We start from the raw sequence: 19,874 nt of genomic DNA, 5'->3' as shown, positions 1-19,874 counted from the left end.
TGGTATGAAAAAGCACTTCAGCGGTCAGGGGCATTCGGCCTCTGATATTCGGGTAAGCGTTCTCCAAGGCGGCCTTCACGACACACGACGGCGCAGAGTCGCTGAGCAGAAACTGATAGCCAAGTTCCGCACATATGAGGACGGCCTCAACCGGGATATTGGGTTCATGTCACACTATCTGTAATCCCCACAGCTTGCCTGGACCTGCAGAGTCTCACTGGCTGTCCTGTCTGGAGACAATACACATCTCTTTAGCCTGTCTTGATGCTCTCTCCACTCACATTGTTTGTATCTTAAAGACTTGATTAGCGGTAAGTATTCGCATTCCAACCATTATTCTGTAAATTGAGTTTGTGTCTTTATATGCCCTGTTTGTGAACAGAATTCCCACTCACCTGAAGAAGGGGCTTAAGGCTCCGAAAGCTTGTGTGGCTTTTTTGCTACCAAATAAACCTGTTGAACTTTAACCTGGTGTTGTTAAACTTCTTACTATGAAAAATAAATACAGGGAATGATGAGCTCTGGACTAGACAGACAAGAATGTGTCTGTTCATTTTCTGCTAATTGATATGATTTATATAAGATCTAATTCCTTGCAATAGCCACAAATAATGTTACAGGTCCCTAATTACCACCGCACATCCTTTAATGTAAAGCGATTTCACCACAGCCCGGACTCACTGAAAGACAGCGGGCCCCCCACTGGATTAAACTCAGTGCGGGGTGGAAACCTCCCTCCCCAGAGCTGGCGGGCAATCAGACCCCCAGCACCACTACTGTGCCTACTCTGCCACCCAGAGTGGTGGCTGCTGCTGGTATTGCACAGTGTTCACCCAGAGCCATGATGTGGAGATGCCGGCGTTAGACTGGGGTAAGCACGGTAAGGAGTCTCACAACACCAGGTTAAAGTCCAACAGGTTTATTTGGCAGCACTAGCTTTCAGAGTCTCAAGCTCTTTCCTCAGGTGAGTGGGAGTTCTGTTCACAAACAGGGGCATATAAAGACACAAACTCAATTTACAAGGTAATGGTTAGAATGCGAATCTTTACGGGTAATCAAGTCTTAAAGGTACAGACAATGTGAGTGGAGAGAGGGTTAAGCATAGGTTAAAGAGATGTGTATTGTCTCCAGCCAGGACAGTTAGTGAGATTTTGCAAGCCCAGGCAAGTCGTGGGGGTTACAGATAGTGCGACATGAACCCAAGATCCCGGCCCACCCAGAGCATCAGCAATGCATTCTGCAGGATTGGGTTTCCTGGAGTGGCCAACTGGGGAGGAGGGCTATGGTGGTCTACCTGTGGTGGGGTGGGTGGTGGGGGAGGGGGGGGGGTTACTGGGGGTGGGAGTTGGGAGGGGGTTGGTGGGTGGCACTGGGGGGCAGAGGGTAGTGGGGCCCATCCCGCATGGTTTTATTCAGCTCAGTGGCATGAAAGAAAAAGAAGAAGAATCTAGTACTGGCATCTTCGTCAGTAATTTTAGAAGGTTATAAGACTGGAGAAGATTGTAGGGATTAGAAGGAGGAAGGATTTGAACACAAAAAAATGATCATTTTAAATTTAAAGAGTTGATGGAGCAGGAGCCAGTGCAGGTCAGTGCACACTGGCATGATGGATGAACAGGCCTGGGCGTGAGTTAGATTTGGAGCAACAAAGTTTTGAATGTGCTGAAATATTTTGGAGGATGAGAACCTAGCCAGAGCAGCATTAGAATAGTCAAGTCTGAAGGTGGCAAAAGATGGACGGGAGTTTCAGCAGCGGATGGGCTGAGGCAAGAACAGATGTAAGTGATACTGTTTATTATTAGTTTATTAGTGTCACAAGTCAGCTTACATTAACATTGCAATGCAGTTACTGTGAAAATCCCCTTGTTGCCACTCTCCTGTTTGGGTACACTGAGGGAGAATTTAGCATGGCCAATGCACCTAACCAGCACGTCTTTCGGACTGTGGGAGGAAACTGGAGCATCCGGAGGAAACCCACGCAGACATGGAGAGAACGTGCAGACTCCGCACAGACCCAAGCCGGGAATCGAACCCGGGTCCCTGGCGCTGTGAGGCAGCAGTGCTGACCACTGTGCCACCATGCCACCCATCGTGGAGGTGGAAGTAAGCAATTTTAATGATGTATAACATATGGGATGGGGTGCTCAACCCAGACAGAGTCAGATAGGATACGGAGGTCGTGAATAGTTTTGTTCAGCTTGAAACAGTCTGCCAGGTGCAGATTACTTATTGAATACCTGTTTAAGGATTAATGCAGTAAGGAGTCTAACAACACCAGATTAAAGTCCAACAGGTTTATTTGGTAGCAAACGCCACTAGTTTTCAGAGCGCTGCTCCTTCATCAGATGGAGTGGAGATTTCCAGTCCATCTGACGAAGGAGCCGCGCTCCGAAAGCTAGTGGTGTTTGCTACCAAATAAACCTGTTGGACTTTAACCTGGTGTTGTTAGACTCCTTACTGTGTTTACCCCAGTCCAACGCCGGCATTTCCACATAAGGATTAATGCACAGAAGTGACGTGGTGACTTTTGAATCAAAAGCAGGAATGATACCACTGACCAAAACTGACATCTGTGTAATTATTGTTCAAAAACCCTACACATGTTATCAAACCCTAACCTAGATCTTCACTTCCATGAATTATGGGCTGTAGCTGCATTTCAGCAATGGTGTGTTTTCTATTAAAAATAAGTTTAATTCAATACTATAGGTCAAGTGGTTAATTTCTTCTGTTAAGATGATTAAGTTGCACAATTCCAATGCCCTACAGAATAGCCTAAAATACTAACACTGATCCATTATTAATTTAATGGAGCTATTCACTGGTAGGGTCCCTTGCTGGTGTCAGCAACCCTCTGATAACATTTCCATCTCATTCTTGGGGTCTCCACATTGCAAATGAAAGATGACAAATACCCCTACTGCGAAAAGAGATTTCCAGTTACTTTGATCAGATGCTAAAGAAGGAAATCATTTACTTTACATTTTCTGGTTGCCTTTAATACATTAATGGTAACTTTGACCTGGGAAAGAGAGAGAGAGAGAACCTTCCACAAAAAATAGTGAGATATCTACCTAGATTGCCGCTATCATCTTTCATAGACATTGCAAAGTAGTTCTGAAAAAAGACACATGTTGTCAAAGCTCTTCCACTCTTCAGGACATTTCACAAGAATATAAAATGTAAAGGGAACAACAACTTGCACTGCATGAAAGGGCTGATTGATTGACAAGTGGATTGTGATTGGTAGAGGTGTTACCATGAAGAATGCACCAGTTATCAGATGACTGACAGTTAACTCTCAAGGTTTGTTTAAATTCAAACCAGGCAGATTGACAGTGATTCGTAAAGACATTACCCGAGGGAATGGACCAGAGAATGGCTGTCAACTATTCGTTCAGTTGAAAAAGGTGTAATATGTGTACATATTCTTTCTGTCTGCAAAGGACAAGGCACTGTGTATTAATATATGTAGCTTCTAGCATGTGTGAGTGAACAACACTGCAAGCCCGACTCTTAATCTTCAAGTGATTGTCGGTGCAATTCTTAGCATTCTAGGGATTGTTTAGCAAATGTTGTCCAATCGTGAAATCAGATGTAATGTTGAACACTATGTTTTGAGTTTTGCAAGTGTAGATTGGATGGGTATGGTCCATACCTTGCCTGTTGCCAAAAAGCCATGGAAGGTATTTGTCCTGATGAGTGAAAGATGAAAAGCTTTGACAACATGTGTCTTTTTCAGCAGTACTCAAATTCTGTTCTACCAACCGACCATTTATACACTGCCAAGTAACAGAAGGACAAGACAGTGTCTGTCTCTAGTCTCCTGATCCACATCTCTTTTATTCTTTACAACATTAGTGGCATCCTTCACCTTGCTTTCCCAATAAATGATTTTTATTGGTGCTGTTAAATGCTGTTTATTTATAGATATTTTTTATACTTCTCATTGTTATTTTTGTTTTTTTTAAATTTACCTCACTTAAAATGAAAATTATTATTGTTGTTTGTTAATTCATAAATAGTTAATCCAAACATGTAATTTTTTAAAAAGTGAGATCTGGTAACTCTGATGTTTAGGTCCTAACACAGTAAGAGTTTTAACAACACCAGGTTAAAGTCCAACAGGTTTATTTGGTAGCAAATACCATTAGCTTTCGGAGCGCTGCTCCTTCGTCAGATGGAGTGGAAATCTCACTCCATCTGACGAAGGAGCGGCGCTCCGAAAGCTAATGGTATTTGCTACCAAATAAACCTGTTGGACTTTAACCTGGTGTTGTTAAAACTGATGTGGAGATGCCGGCGTTGGACTGGGGTAAGCACAGTAAGAAGTCTCACAACACCAGGTTAAAGTCCAACAGGTTTATTTGGTAGCAAATACCATAAGCTTTCGGTATTTGCTACCAAATAAACCTGTTGGACTTTAACCTGGTGTTGTGAGACTTCTTACTGTTGTTAAAACTCTTACTGTGTTTACCCCAGTCCAAAGCCGGCATCTCCACATAATGTTTAGGTCCTAATACAGTTTTGCAATTATGAAGATATTGCTGAGCAAACAATTATGTATCCATAGAGGTTGTAGTGTTTTTAATTTTGGAAGTCATTGCATAAGATGCATTTCAACTTACCAATACAATACTGACCCCCAGTGAGCTGTTGTGAAAAGGATTGATGCCATCCACAAGATGGCACCATTGATCACTCACGATGATATTTCACTCCTGATGAACAATACATGGGCCTGGATTCTGCAGTTAATGGCAAAATGACTGCACTCACCACCAACTTGAAGAAAAATAAAAAATATGATTAGGAATAGGCCATTTACCCCCTCGTGCCTGTTCCACTATTCAATAAGATCATGGTTGATTTGATCTGATCTCAACCCTATTTTCCTGCCTGCACCCCAATAACCCTAATTTGGCCTCCCTTGTAGATAAAAATTCTGTCTAACTCAGCCTTGAATACATTCAGTGATTCAGCATCCTCCTCTCTCTAAGGTAGAGAATCCCAAAGGTTAACAACATCTGGGAGAAGGAATTCTTCTTCATTTCAGTCTTCTGAAACTGTGCCCCATAGTTCCAATGCAAGTATGGCCCTGCTTAAATAAGGAGACTGTTCACAGCACTCTAGGTGTGGTCTCACCCAAAGCCCTGTACAGTTTAACAAGACTTCCCTATTTTTAAACACCATCCCCTTTGAAATAAAGGATAATATTCAATTTCCCTGCCTAATTACATGCTGTACCTGCAGGCTAACTTTTTCTGATTCATGTATGAGGACACACAATCTCTGTGTGTGACGCCATTCTGCAGTTTCTCCCCATTTAATAAGTACCCTGCTTTTCTATTCCTCCGTCAAAATGGACAACCTCACATTTTCCAACATTATATTCCGTCTACCAAATTTTTGCCCACTCACTTAACCTATTTATATTGCTTTACAGGCTCTTTGTGTCCTCCTCACGGCTTGCTTTCCCACTTATTTTTGTATCTGTAATGAACTCAGTGAGGCCCATGAGGTGGCCTCTTAGAGCATGAGCTCCCTGATTGAGGCAATCATTGCCTGTCCAATCAGGGAGTCTCACCTATATATATATATAAAATGAGGAGTGTCAGATATAGTAGCATTCTGGATTCTAACTTTGTGCCTGAATCACTCTTAGGAGTGCAGATCTGTCTGTAAATAAAGGGAATCTGGCAAATGTGGCTACCATACAATCTATCCCTTCATTCAAGTCATTAATATAGATTGTAAATAGTTGAGGCCCCAGCATTGATTCCTTGTGACATTCTTCTAGTTACAGTTTTCCATCTGAAAGTGACCTATTTATCCAAACTGCCCGTTTCCTGTTAGTTAATCAATTTTCTTCTGATGCTAATATATTACCACCAAAACCAAGCAGCCTTATCTTGTGTAGAAACCTTACATGTGCCTTTTAGAAATCCAGATCTACTGGTTCCACCTTGTTTATTTCATCCTCAAAGAACTCTAATAAATTTGTCTAACATATTTCCATTTCATAAAACCATGTTGATTCTGCTTGAGTATATTATGATTTTCAAAATGCTCTGTTACTGCCTCCTTATTAATGGATTGATCTACCACTAATCTTCACAGCATTGTACATCTTTTCTTTCATCCTTAACTTTCTTAGTTAGTCACAGATGGTGCATTCTTCTTGTACAGGTATTCTTTCTCTATACAAAATATCTCTGTTGAGTATTATGAAATATCTCCTTAAATGTTTGCCATTGCTTATCTACCATCTTACCATTTAACTTATTCTCCCAGTCTACTTTAGTCAACCCTGACTTCAGACCTATCAAATTGCAGTTATTTAAGTTTCAGATCCATGCCCCTCAGCCTCAAATTAAATATGAAACTCCTTTATGTTATGATCACTCTTCCCGAAAAGATCCTTGACTATGAAACCATTAATTACTCCACTTTCATTATACATTACCAGGTTCAAAATAGCCTGTTCCCTAGTTGGTTGTACAATGTATAGTTCTAACTGTCCTGCATTAACCCTTCAAACATATCTTCAAGGCTGGCTTTGCCAATCTGATTTATCCAACCTATATGAAGATTAAAATTGCCCACAGTTATTGGAGTACCTTTCTTACAAGTAACAATTATGACCGGAATTTTACCAGCACGCCCACCCCGAAATCAGGGCAGGCGAGGCTCGCAGAACAGAATTCCCCGTTGGCCTCCGACGGGATTTTACAAGCGAGGTCATAAAATCCTGGCCTATATCATGATTTATACTCTATCCTACTATGTAGTTACTCACTTAGAATCTGTAAACTACTCACACCAGTAATTTCATTCCATGCATTTTCTTATATCCACCCAAACCGATTCTACACCTTGATTTTCTGAACCAAGGTCATTTATCGTTACTATACTGATCTCAGGCTTTATTAATAGAGCCAGCCCACCTCCCTTTCCTCTCTACCTAATGTTTCAAAAGGTCAAAGGTCCTTGAATATTCAATCCCTAGCCTTGGTCATATAGTATCTCTGTAATGGTTATCATATTATAGTCATTTGCTTTTATTTGTGATATTAATCTCTCCTTATGAAAGCTGCATGTTTTCAGATAAAGAGCATTAATTCTGTACTTTTAGCATTTTCCCTACTCTGATCCTATTTGCTGATGCATTCATATGTTTGTATGCTCTATCCCTTCCTTTCATTACTGATAATTTTCTAAATTACCCCTCACCTGAACCCTTCCTCATACTGTTTAGTTTAAAGGCTTCCTTGCAGCCCCAGTTATTCAATTTGCAAAGACAGGTCCCAACATGGTTTGAGTGAAGCCCGTTTCAGTGGTACAGTTTACTTTATGCCCAGAACTTGTGCCAGTGTCTCATGAATGGAAACCAATTTCTCTCACCAATATTTGAGCTGCACATTCAAATCTCTGATCTTATTTACCCAATGCTAATTTGCTCGTGAAACAGGTAGTAATCCAGAGATTATCTTTGTAATTCTGCTTTTTAATTTAGCCCCCAATTGCACATACTCCCTTAACAGAACCTTTTTCCTAGTCCTATGTTTGTTGTTGCTACCTAAATGAGTCACAAGAACTGGATTCTTCCACTTCCACTCCAAGTTCCTCACTAGCCTAATGGAAATCTTTTCAACACTGGAACAGCATAGCTTTCAAAGCTCCTGTTCTTGGCTGCAGTGAACAGTATCTATTCCTCCAATTATACTGCCTCCTACTGTTACTACATTCCTTTTCAATCTCTCATTTGAATGGCCCATTGTTCCACAGTGCTGTGGTCACTTTGCTCATCCTTCCTGCAGTCCCCGCTCTCACCCATATAGGCCACAAGAACCTTGTACATGTTTGACAAATACAAGGTTTGATGCTCCCACAGTCTATCTTCTGGCTCCCTGTACCTGCCTCAATCATAGTCACAACCTCCTATCCCTGTCCACAGACCAAATCTAAGTAATTTACCTAAGAGTCCAAAGTGTCCAGATAATTCTCTCCTTCCTGATGCATCTCAGTGTCCAAAGCTTGGACTCCAGCTCATCATCTCTGAGCTGAAATACTTCAAGCTGCAGAGTTACTACAGATGTGGTTGTTGTTGATCACACTGGTGTCTACTACCTCCCACATACTACAGCTGCAATACATCACCTGCCCTGAAATTTCTATGATATTATTGTTAACTAATTAGGATTTAAAGTTTTGAAATATCACTCAATAATTATTTGTACTTATTTTAAGTAGTTTAGCTTATTAAAGCTATAATCTAATGTAGTGTGTATAATCTCCCCTTTTCTAATTTAAACTTAAGCCCTAATTTAAAAAGAATGGAAAACTCACCAACCAATTATCTACTTGGTCAGCTAATGAATGCCTCTAGACTTCAGGTCTCCCTGTCTCTCACTCCCTCTCAGATCACTCCTTGTCTTGTAAAAGATCAGAACAACACTTCTTCCACATTGCACCAAATTCTTTCACTCACCAAATTCCTGGGTTAAGTGTTGTCTTATCCCTTTAAGGAATACCAGCATGACAGCACTAGAAGGGAAATGTATAATGTGATCCAGTCTTAGTTTCACTTTTGCTTTGAGCAGAGCACACATCCAGCTGTGCTGCTGATGTCTTCAAGCTTTATACCTATGTGTAACTGTTCTCATGTATCTAGCATAAATAAATAAACCCACAACATGTTTACCCAATTGCTTACGAATGGTTGGTGACATTAAATCATTATAACAACACATTATGTACTCTGTAGAAGCTGTAGACATGTTCCTTAAAGTTACCTGTAGAAATATGGAATGAACTTCACCTTTCCCAAAGTTAATTTGATTCAGGCTCCAACATTAGGGGACTCAGAAATCCTAGCCTGGTGCAAAAAGAACCAGGAACCCATTCCAGTACTCTCAGGTATAAAGCTGCCCAAGTGCTGATTAATGTGTTTTCTTAGTAATATAACTTAGCTGAATAATATAGCTTATAGCACATCTGTCCTGATGAAACCTCTGGTTCACCACCACCAATGTTTGGAAAACCTGCTTTGAGAAAGCAAGGTGTGGAGCTTCTGAAATTGCTGCTAATATCTAGGGTAGAATTGGCACCCTTCCAGATAATCAAATTGACATCAGCTTCACTGAAATGAATATTACTTCACTGCATTGGCACAGACCCAGCCACTACCTGCCATATTCCTGAAAGTAGAGTAGGACCCCATAGGAGTAAGCAGTTCGGATCATGTATCAAAAAGAGTTATAGGCACAAAGGGTGATAAAAGGTAGCAATAGTATTAGGACTCAGTGAAGGGACATGATGGTAACAAGCATACACATTTCTGCCAATTTGTATGTTCATGTAAAAAACTGAAGTAGTCCATTTTCCAAAGCCATATTTTTATTATCTCATCAATATTCACCTCATTAAACATATTCATTTATTGGACTGATTGGCACCATTCATAACATGCCCACAATGCAGAAGGGAACACCCGAATGGACATTCGTTTAAATCCCCCTCTGCATAGCTGAAAGACCTTTAATTCAAGTTTGATGGAAGATCCTTATTCTGCCCAGCAACAGCACGAAGCTCTGCACAGCTGAGAGACCTTTAATTTCAAAGCCGACAGAAGATCCTTATTCTGCCCAGCAACAGCACGAAGCTGCATTTTAAAACGGCCCTTGGCCAGAAGATCGGGATATCTGCGAGTCAAGACCTGGGAGTGGGATATATGGCACAACTGTACTGTAAATAAAATATTATGGGAATAAAATGGCCAAGGCAGACAAAGAAACTTGATAAACCAGGATAAAAAGAATAAAAGATTAGATTAAATCCCCCTACACACAGCAGGACAAAATGACATTAACACCTAATCTCACAAGCATAGAATACAGACACAAAACATCAGAGGTCGATTTAGATAAGAGGACACATCGAGAGGATAATGGGAAACACATTAAAACACCGGGGCAAGAACAGGCAGTCCCATTAACACAGACACACACCATACAGATGCAAATTGACAAAGTCTACCAGGGAACTTCCTGACCAGATAGGCCACTTTTTAGGTATTATAAAAATGTATGAGCAAATGTTCCCGCTCGAATTTGGATTCCTATAAATATCCAGAGCGAATGTGTAACTGTTGAGATCATCGTGGCCAAGCCACTGTTTCTGAGCTGGTTACGGGGGTCTCCCTGGGATCCCAGTAATTGTACAATAAAGAAAAACACTTTGAACCTTGCCTTGAGACTCAACCTCTTGAATACACTGGTACAAGGGATTTTTCCCTACAACAAAACAGAAAGTGCTGCATAACCTCAGAGTAGAAGGGTCATGTGGACTCAAGCATTAACTCTGTTTCCCTCTCCACAGATGCTGCAGACCTGCTGAGTTTATCCAGCATTTTCTCTTTCTATTTCAAATTTCCAGCATCCACAGTATTTTGCCTTTATTTGTATGTTCATGTGTTTTGCTGGTGAGGCCTCCTGTTATCGCTGTCACCTGTTGATTAATATTTGTACCTTCCCTCTTCCAGAGGGAAATTAGAGGTATTACAAATTGGCTGAAAAGATTTTTTCAGAGAGCAAGGCAAGAGGCCAGGGTGGGCTTTATTATGTCATGCAGATAGAAAGCGCCATCTTTATTTAAAGTAATTTGTGATAAACTATTGCCTGCTAGTACATGCTAGTGAGGTGCTGAACGGCCCAGCTCCTCTCTCACTCCTGATTTTCTTTATTGTTAGCAGGGGATATATCTCCAGCACCTTCTTTATCCTCACTTTCTCAACCTCTGCCTCTTATTTCCAAAAAGGTCTCACCAGCCAGGGCCATGCCATGCCATTGTGGTGAAAAAGGACAGATAACATTAGCACTATAAGTCAGCTGCCAACATCAAAAATAAAGTAGAGTTTTTATAATCAGAAAGCTTTAACTGGCTAAACAAATTTTAAAGGAATAATTAAATAACCTTAAATATATATCAACTTACAGAATGAAATAAAGAGTAACCAAGATTTGATTTGCATTATTAGCTGCAGTATCTATCCTATCAAGCATGACTAAGAGTGCACTGTACCTCAATTCTGCCTCTTGGGGCCAGGAAAGGTAGAGGCTTATTGGAACAAAGACAGAAAGTGCTGAGTGCATCAGACCAGAATTGTACTATTCTGATATTGATATTTAAGGATTTGATGTTTCAAATTCCTCCTTGGGGTTTGGACGGACATTGTTAGCTGTTGAAATCAGGTCTAAGCCTAAAATCAGCAAGCTTACGGTTCAGTGTGCTGGAAATTTTACCCTTTGTTAATGAATTCATGCTTTTTCTTTTCATAGAATGTTTTTGTTGACAGTCTATACAAGAGGTAAAAATTTGGAAAATATTCCACTCTCCAGCACAAATATGTCTAACTTTAGTAAGTACGATATTTAACATGAAAAAATACAAAAACAAACTTCTGTTTGTCAACTCCTGTAAATGTTTGGTAGAAGGTGATAAATGTTAAAAGTTTCTAATTTTTAGACATCTCAAAGACAACATGGGAAGAATTCCCAAGAGGACGGGAGAGTCATAGAATTCTACAGTGCAAAAGGAGGCCATTTGGCCCATCGAGTCTGCACTGATCACAATCCCACTCAGGCCCTATTCCTGTAACCCCTCATATTTACCCTGCTAATCCCTCTGACACTGGGGTCAATTTAGCATGGCCAATCACCTAACCCGCACATCTTTGGACTGTGGGAGGAAACCAGAGCACCCGGAGGAAACCCACACAGACACAGGGAGAATGTGCAAACTCCACATGGACAGTGACCCAGGGCCGGAATTGAACCTGGTGTGCGAGGCAGCAGTGCTAATCACTGTGCCACCATGCCGCCCTGTCATAGTGTCTTACAAGAGGAAACAAGGATGGAAGGTTTGGTAACTAGCAGAATGCGAGAACTTTACATTCTAATAGCAGTAGGTATTCAGCTATCTGTAGAGTGGAACATCGGAATGTAGGAATCTAGGAACCAGCAGCAGGAGGAGGCCATTCAGCCCTTTAAGCCTGTTCTACCATTAGATAAAATCATAGCTGACCTGATTGTGGTCTCAACTCCATCTTTCTGTCTTCCTTGCCATAACGCTTGACTTCCTTGTCTATCAAAAATCTATCTAACTAAGCCTTGAATAAATTCAGTGGCCCAGCCTTCTCTGCTTTCTGGGGAAGAGAATTCCATAGTCTATGACTGAGAAAAAATGAAATCCTCATTGTCATTTTAAAAGGGAAACCTCTTAACTTTAAACTGTGTCCCCTAGTTCTAGTCTCTCCCGCAAGAAGAATCCATCTGGTAGCCACCCTATCAAGTTCCCCCCAGATCTTATGTTTCAATAACATCACCTCTCATTCTTCTAAACTCCAAGCCCAACACGTTCAACCTTTCATTGTAAGATGAGCCATTCATCCCAAAAATTAGTCAAGTGAATTTTTCTCTGAACTACTTCTAATGCAATTGTATGCTTTTTCAAATAAGGAGGCCAAAAGTGTACACCGCATTCCAGATGTGGTTTCACCGAGTCCCTGCACAGCTGCAACAAAACTTCCCTACTTTTATATTCCATTCCTCTTGCAATCATTTGATGTAATTGCAAACTAACTATGTGATTCATGTACCAGGACACCTAAATCTCTTTGTAACACCAAGATAAACGTGAGGTTATCCACGTTGGTAGCAATAATAGGAAGACAGGTGATTACTGTAATGGGTGTAAATTAAGCGAGATGGATACTCCATGAGACCTTGGAGTCCTCATGCATCAGATGCTGAAAGTAAGTGCGTAGGTACAGCAGGCAGCAAAGAAGGTAAATGGTATGTTGGCCTTCATAGAGGATTTGAGTACAGGGATAGGGATGTTTTGCTGCAATTGTATAGGGCATTGGTGAAGCCACACCTGGAGGACTGTGTGCAGTTTTGGTGTCCTTATCTGAGGAAGGATGTCCTTGCTATAGAGGGAGTACAGTGAAGATTTACCAGGCTGATTTCTGGGATGGCAGGTCTGTCATATGAGGAGAGACTAAGTCAGTTAAGATTATATTCACTGGAGTTTAGAAGAGTGAGAGGCGATCTCACAGAAACTTCATAAAATTCTAACAGGGTTAGACATGGTAGATTCAGAAAGAATGTTCCCAATGGTGGGGGAATCCAGAACTAGGTGCCATAGTTTGAGGATAAGAGGTAAACCTTTTAGAACTGAGGTGGGGAGAAATTTCTTAATCAAGACGGTGGTGAATGTGTGGAATTCACTACCACTGAATGTAGTTGAGGACAAAACGTTGTTTGATTTCAGGAAGAAATTAGAGATAGCTCTTGGGCTAATGGGATCAAGGGATATGGGAGGAAGGGTGGATCAGGATATTGAATTTGATGATCAGCCATGATCAAAATGAATGGCAGAGCAGGCTCGAAGGCCAAATGACCTAATCCTGCTTCTAGTTTCTGTTTCTGCGATCTTTCTCCTTTTAAATACTCTGTTGCTTTTTCATTTTTCCTGTCAAGTGGACAAGTCCACATTTTCCCATGTTGTACTCCATGTGGCAATTTTTTGTCCACTCACCTAACCTATTTATATCCATTTGTAAGCTCTTTACCTCCTCTTGGCAACTTACTGTCCGACCTATTTTGATGCTATTGCCAAATTTAGCAATCATACATTTGAGCTCTTCATCCAAGTCATTGATATATCTCAGAATAGATATATCTCAGAACAGATATAGATTGCAAATACGTGAGGCCCCAGCACAGATCCCTGTGGCATTCCACTAGTTACATCTTGCTAACCTGAAAATACTCATTTATCCCTACTCTCCACATCCTGTTAGCTAACCAACATTTATCCATGCTAACATGTTACTCCCTAGGCCATGAGCTCTTATTTTGTGCAATAATCTTTGATGTGATACCTGATTGTAGTAGGGCAAACCCACAGAGCATGGGCTGCAGCAGGAAAGGAATGTATGGAAAGGGTTAAACAGACAACCCTGTAGTATCCACACTCACTGCAGACAGACATGACAAAATACAAATAACTACATCTCAGACAGCACTAAAACAGTCACACCCCGGGTGAGATCGTTCCAAGGTTACAGCAACCATAAGAGAATTGATATCACTTATCATGGCTCCAAAAAGTCTAGAAGAACCATTGTGCCTCTGAAAAACTAATCAAGTATCCGGGAGATGGGACAATCAGACCCCATTGAAACCAGTTTGACAAACACAATGCTTTGATATTGTAAACAGGTAGACAGGAGATGTCCACAAAACAATTAAAGCTAAAGCATACAAGACAATGGAACTGTATAATGTAATCAAAAACAGAACTGTAACCAATTCAAAGTAACAATATGACGACCTGATTTAAATGTAATGCTTTGTAATGTAAAAAAAGGGGATAAGAATCTGTAAGAACCAATGCTCAGTAGAGTAGCTCGGAAGCAAGCTGTAGTCACAGCCACGAGTTCTGCTTTCCCTCATGCATGTTGAATAAAGCCGCTTTTGTTGAAGTTCTACATGGTCTCGAAACACTCAGTTCATTCATTCCCTCCTACACTGATGAAATGCCTTTTGGAAATCCAAGTACAGCACTGCATGTCTACATGTTCCCCTTTATGCAGCTTTCCTATTACTTCCTCAAAGAACTCTAATAAATTAATTATATGTGATTTCTCTTTCACAAAACCATGTTGACTCTGCCTGATTCCATTAGGATTTTCTAAGTATCCTGCTATAACCTCCTTAATTTCCCTATGACAGATGTTAGGCTAACTGGTCTATAGCTTCCTGCTTTCTATATGCTCCCTTTCTTGAATAAAGGTGTTACATTAGCTATTTTGCGATCCATTGGGACCTTTCCAGAATGAAGGAACTTGAGATATTGTAACCACTGATTCCACTATCACTGTTGTCACTCATTTTAAGACCTTAGGCCGCAGACTATCAGGACCTGGGGACTTGCCAGCCTTTAGGTCTAACGGTTTTCCCAGTACCTTTCCCTGGCGATAGTGGTTGTTTTAAGTTCCTCCCTCCTTTTCTTGATTTTCAAATATCATTAGGAAGTATTTTTAAAAACCTTTACAGTGAAAACAGGCACAAAATACCCGATGATAGTGATGGTGATGTACCAGCAAACATATATAATATTTTGATGTTTGTTGAAGTTGTAGTCATCTGGTTTGTTGATTTATTCACTGTCCAGTGTTCTCCGTGAATCATAGAGTTAACAGTGCAGCAAACAATTGGGAAGGCAAATGATAAGTTAGTTTTTGCTAATGGAGTAGAAGAGGATTGGAGTATTAGAATAAAATAGGTCTTACTACAATTATACAGGGCTTTGGTGAGGTCAAACTTGACATCCTTCGAGTAATTGTGAATCCTTACCAAAAGGATTATTTTACTTTTTGTACAGGAGATGCACTGAGACTTGTGACTGGAATGATTGTTCTGTGAGGAGAAAATAAGTAGACTGAGCTTATATTCCTTGGAGCTTAGATCTAATTGAAATGTAGGGTGGAATTTTATGAGAAGAATTCTAAGTGTCCAGCTGATGTGAAAATGGGAAAGTTTTACCTCCTAATCTTAGTGATTGGAAAAATGGACGAGAAGCAGTGGGTGGGGCTAAACTTGCCAGCCAGCCTGATCAGGCAGCAGAGGGAGCTACTGCACATGTGTGTACCTCTCTGGCTGCACATGTGCAATTGCAACAGCAGAGGCCTGACAGAGAGAGAGCTGTCAGGTCCTTGCTGTTGCAGCCAGCCACTACAGAGAACCCCCCCCCCCCTCCACCCACCCCACCGATCATAATGCAGAGCAGCAGCTGGCCCCCTCCTCCCTCTTCCCACAGACCATAATTCAGAGCGGCAGCAGGCCCTCTTTCCTTCCCCACCCACGATCTCCAGCAGAGTGCAGAATGGCTCACCCTGTCCGATCAGGCTGCCCAGGCCTGACTCCACCCCATCCCACCTCAACCTCAACCTCCTTTAGGCCCCACCCCCCATAGCCCCCATAGGCAGTGCCAAGATGCCCAGTGGGAATTGCCAAGGTGCCAGGCTGGCAGTGCTAAGGTGCCGAGCTGACACTGCCCCAGGGGCAACCCCCCTTGTCCTCACCCACCCCAGGGGGCCTCAGTGCCCTCCAGTTCGACCAGCGAGGGCAACACTACTGTTCCCCGTTCATGGGACACAAGTGTTTTCCTCATTGGAGAGAACCTCTTCCGACGAGGCCGCAAAGGCAAGTGAGACCGGATGATTGAGTGTCGGGCTCACTAAACACGTTTAACATAAATTTGAACAATGTATTCAGCCTCTCGCCGGAAATGGGCAAGAGGCTGACCGCGCAGGAATATCTGGTGCCGGTAAGATTACGGGAGCTGAGAAATTGGGCACGATCCTGAATTCTCAGCTCTCGCGTGATTTTTACCAGCTCACTCCATCCATTTGTGGGTGAGACGAGTCGGTAAAATCGTGGCCATGATGTTTATAAGGATAGATATAAGGACAGAGTAGATGCTGAAAAAATGTTTCCCCTGGTTGGGGTTTTCTCCAAGTGCTCTGGTTTCCTTCAACAGTCCAAAGATGTGAATGTGCAGGTTACAGGAATAGGGTGGAAGGGAGGGCCTGAGCGGGATGCTCTTTCGGAGAGTTGGTGTAAACTCAATGGGCCAGATGGCCTCTTTCTGCTCTGTAGGAATTCTATGGGAGTCCAAAACACAGGGTCACAGTCTCAGAATAAATGTTGGGACATTTAGGACTTGTTAGGGACCAGATTAGAAACTCCAAGGTATATTATGAAGTTAGCCTAGATGCCAACTTTATTTGATTTGGGCATTAGTGTGAGCATAAGGTGTTTCACTCCAGGTGTGATTCTATTACCCACTCGGAAGCTTTTATGAAAACAAACTTTATTTATCAACACAGTTAAAATACAAGAAAAAGAATTAGCATAGCCTTTACCAATTGAAATATTTAAACATGACAAGTTATGATTCTTAACAGTTAACTATCTCTATAATTCCAATTAAGCAATATCCCCACAGACATGAATCCTTCTTCAGAATTAGTTAGCAGAAAAACAGATATTCTCATGTGGGTGCTATATTTCCAGCCTTTTAACACCTCTGGACAGAGATACAGAAAGACACCTGTCTTCTGACCCCCATACAGCAGCCTCCAGAGAAAGATATATCTTCGAACAGTAGAACATCAGAGAAAGAGACCTATTTTCTGGCAGGTTTCAGTCTCCGATCTCAAAGAGAGAGACACTTCTCTGTAGACAATGTTACTTCTCTCTAAAGATCCCAAGCAGCAACAGAGCTTGTGTCTGTATGTGAGCGCAGTCACGTGACTTTCCTGTCAATCAACCTAATAAAACCCTACTCTGGAAAACCCCAGGATAAAACACAAAAATAACAACACTGCATTAGACCAGATTAAAACAAACATTTCAGCAATTAGCATCAAATATTCTTCTTCAGCGTCAATATGTATGCTGCCAGTTATAGACAAAGTGGCACCGATAAATAGAACTGACTGCAAAAAAAATAACACAAATCTATTTCTTAAAGGCACAGACTGAGATGAGGAGAAATGTCATCACTCAAAAAGTTGTGAAAATTTGGACTTTTCTACCCTGGAGAACTGTGAATGTTCAGTCATTAAATATACTCAGGACAAAGATCAATAGATTTTGAGATACTAAGAGAATTAAAGAATATGAGAATTGTATGGGAAAGTGGAGTTGAGGTGGAAGATCAGCCAGGGTCTTTTTGAATGGTGGAGCAGGGTCAAATGGCTCGTTCCCATATCTTATGTTTTTATGTATTTATAAGTGTAAACACCTCCACTAAGTGCATCATTTCCTGATCAGTAACATTCATTTCATGCATAAGCATTGGCTGAATAGTAAAATAAGTCCACTGTTGCTCCACTATATTCTCTTCACGTACATACGTGATCTCAGATGCTTGCTCGATGGAAATAGGAATTATTTCTAGTTGGAAGGTTTCCAGCTTTGAGTGTTCAAATGTCAAACATTTTCTCAGCAGCAATACAAAGGAACCCAGATCAAACATATTCTTCAAAGAGCTGTAACCTCAGGAAAATAGGTGTTCAGGGTTCTTAAAACTATCTGAAGAATGAACTATTTCCTTACTTAATCTATTTAACTGCTCATCAAAGAAGAGGACAGCAAATACCACATCTAAACGAAAGGATAATCGCCAATTTTCCAAGAGCCATAGACTTGTTTTCATTTCTATGGACCTTATCACAACTTCCCAGAAATGCTAAGACTAACCTTTCCTCCTTTGTACCTCCAGTATAGACCCTTCTCTCCCAATGCCATGTCTTGACCTCCATCTTTTATATGCAGAAATATCAATGGTACTTTATACATAATATGATAAGCAGAATCTTTGATCCACGCATTAGTCAATGTAGGACGCCCCTGACTTCCATTTTATATAACTGGAAGGTTTCTATACTTATTTGAAAATCACCAAGTTGGATATTACTTCATACACAAAGAAAATCTAAAAACAAAGTCTATTTGGCTGATGTTGATGATGTACAGCTACTTCAGCAATGAAAGCAAAGGAATAAGTCTCACTTCTTAAACAACAACTATAGTAGAACTTAAGTGATGAGAGGATATAGGACTGGCCAAGTAAGATGGAAGTCATGATGTGGAGATGCCGGCGTTGGACTGGGGTGAACACAGTAAGAGTTTCGTGTTGTTAAAACTCTTACCAAGTAAGATGGAAACAGGTGTGGCGAGAGGTGAATAGGACCTTATTTCACCTATTTGTCAATGCAGAACAAGGGCAAAAAAGATCCCATGTTCTAAGGGAACCTAAAATACATTTGACACCATGGTAGCATGAACAATATTCAGGCATTCCTGGCAGCCACCTTATACAGTCATTAGGCCCCTTATATATGCCAATATATGAGAGTCTCAACACCTGTTTACAGACTCCTCTCCAAAACTGACCAGAAAGGGAGAGGACAATGTGTTGGCCTGCTCTGTTTAGTTTTTCGTGGCTAACCAGTAGTTCTTCACACAGGAGGCCATGAACAAGAAGGACAGTTTTCGTTTCTTACTACCATATTTTAATGTGAAGTCAGGGATTCTTCACCTGGTCGATAACACTACTGCAGATTGTGTTGACCTGTGGCATGATCTACAGTTTTTAAGGATGTAACTTGATTAATGATGAATTTCAAACATTTCTTTTAGCTCTGCAGCATGTACAATGTTTCATTCACACTGAAGCAGTGCGTAACAGGGGTTGTATTTATTGTATTAGCGGTTGAGGCTCAGATCTCCCACATGCCCAAGCCCCACTCCAGAAACTCAAGCACATAATCCAGCTGGCCTTTCAGTGCAGTGCAGTACTGAGAGAGTGCTGCGCTATTGAAGGCACAGGAATTTTCCCATCCAACCTGCCATAGGAATCGTAGCGAGCTGGGGCGGACCATGCAAAAATCCGTTGACCTCAGGTGGGATTTTCCGGTCTTGGTGCGAGCACAGCCAGAAAATCCCACCCACATTCTTTCAGATGAACCTTTAAACCAAGACCTTATTGTTCTCTCAGGTAGATGCAAAAGATCAAAGATGAGCAGGGAATGTCACCCAGTATCCTGGCTGATATTTATCCATTAACCAACATCATTAAAACAGATTATCTGCTCATATACTGATTGCTGTTTCTGGAAGTTTAAATTGGCTGTCACATTTCCTACATAACAACAATGGCCACATTTCAAAAATACTTCATTTACTGTAATGCGTTTTGGGATGCTATAAAAATGCAAGGGCAATCTTCTCTTTTTT

This window comes from Mustelus asterias, chromosome 8 (assembly GCF_964213995.1).
Source record: "Mustelus asterias chromosome 8, sMusAst1.hap1.1, whole genome shotgun sequence".
Lineage (NCBI taxonomy): Eukaryota > Metazoa > Chordata > Chondrichthyes > Carcharhiniformes > Triakidae > Mustelus > Mustelus asterias.
Note: the sequence above shows the minus strand (reverse complement) of the source record.